The 1,932-nt window shown below is 47.7% G+C and overlaps 1 pseudogene; it reads left to right on the top strand.

Annotated features, from left to right (window-relative positions):
* The first annotated feature begins 272 nt into the window (after positions 1 to 272).
* LOC101642780 lies at positions 273 to 894 on the top strand (annotated as a pseudogene).
* The last annotated feature ends 1,038 nt before the right edge of the window (positions 895 to 1,932 follow it).

Raw genomic sequence — 1,932 nt, 5'->3', positions numbered from 1 at the left:
AATTATCAAGGGCTCCATGAGGGAGGGGGGAGGGGGAGGGAGGGGAAAAATGAGGACCTGATGCCAGGGGCTTAAGTGGAGAGCAAATGCTTTGAGAATGATGAGGGCAATGAATGTACAAATGTGCTTTACACAACTGATGTATGTATGGATTGTGATGAGAGTTGTATGAGCCCCTAATAAAACGATAAAAAAAAAGAACGAAGGAGTGGGTGGCGGTTGCTGCACGGGTGCTGATGGGCTGCGTGGGTGCTGAGCCCTCCCTGGCCAGGATGATGGTGAAGTATTTCCTGGGCAGCGCGTGCTGCAGAGTTCCTGGGACCTTCTGGCAGCGGTACCCGAATCCCTACAGCAAGCATATCCTGACAGAAGACATAGTGCACCAGGAGGTGACCCCTGACCAGAAGCTCCCATCCAGACCAAGACCAACAGGATGCCCCGCTGGGCCGAGCGACTGCTTCCTGCCAATGTCGCTCCCTCGGTGTACAGCCTGGAGGACTCCATTGTGGACCCACAGAATCGGACCATGACCCCTTTCCCTGGAACATCAACCATGGCCAGCTCATGGTGGAGGAGGAGCACTGTGTTTACCGCGTGAATGCCAACGACAGTGGCTGGACCGAAATCCACAGGGAAGCCTGGGTCTTGTCCACCTTGTTTGGTGCCTCCCGAGGTGTCCAGGAATTTGGGCTGGCCTCGTTTAAAAGCAATGTGACCAAATGATGAAAGGCTTTGAGTGCATCCTGGCCAAGCTGCAAGGTGAGGCCCCTTCCAAGACACTTGTGGAAAGCCCCAGAACAGGCAAAGGAGACGGCACTGGCAGCTACCACCAGGAAGGCCAAGGACCTCGCCAGCAAGGCAGCCACCAAGAAGCAGCAGCAGCAGTTCGTGTAGCCAGCCAGCCCCCTGCCCCCACCCTTGACCAGGTGATCTGACTCCATCCCCCTGACCTGCCCACAGTATGCTTTCTTAATGAAAAATCAACTTCCAGCCTCTGTCTACTGTCTGGGGGTGTGGTGGAGGGTGGTGTCCATTTGGCACTACAGGACACCAAGCACGTCACCCGTGTGTGCCAGGCCTGCTCCACAGGAGCAGAGATCTGTTTGCTCTCTGATGTGTCCCAGGTACTGAAACAATACTTAGTGCATCATAGGCACTCAATAAATACTTGTTGAATTCAATTAGCAAAAAAAAAAAAAAAAAGAATGAAGAGGTGGAGTTAGCCTGTCAATCAGTTCACATCCTAATCCTTCCTTGTGGGCATAGCCTTTTCATAAAGATTCTGGGAACTCCCTCTCTGCTTCACATTCCTATTGACAAGCCACATGGAGCCACGCTGATGGCAGCCAAAGCCCTGGAGATGCATCCACTGCCATTGGACCCACAGGACTTTCCACCCACCGGCCTGTGATCTTCCTGCATTCAGCATCATTGCATGTGCTACATGAGTCTGAAGAGGAATTCATGGGCTAATATCAGACTTATGGGCTAATATCAAATTTATGGATTTGATCTGGTTTGGGTGGGATGTTTTATTGATGCATAATTACTTCTTGAAATAAAGTTCTCTCTTACATATATATGAATATGTCCTTGGATTCTCTCTAGTCTACCCAGACTAACACGTCTACTCTGAAGCATATATCCTGGAAATATTGATATAGAACAGTGGCAGGAATAATATATATATATATATATATATATATAATCTCCCATATCATTACAGAACTATTCACAATAGCAAATAGATGGAAACAACCTAAGTTCTCATTAATCAATCACTAAATTATGGTATAGATGGTGGATGCTATTCAACAATAAAAAATAATGATGAGTTCATGACACATACTGCAGATGAATCATGAATGTGGATATTAAACTGAATATAATAAGTCAAACATAAAAGGGCAACTCTTGGCACGATAGCACTTT

This window comes from Echinops telfairi, unplaced genomic scaffold, assembly GCF_000313985.2.
Source record: "Echinops telfairi isolate 266 unplaced genomic scaffold, ASM31398v2 ScPeMD7_9;HRSCAF=40, whole genome shotgun sequence".
In the NCBI taxonomy this organism is placed as follows: Eukaryota; Metazoa; Chordata; class Mammalia; order Afrosoricida; family Tenrecidae; genus Echinops; species Echinops telfairi.
This window is presented reverse-complemented; position numbering and strand designations above follow the sequence as displayed.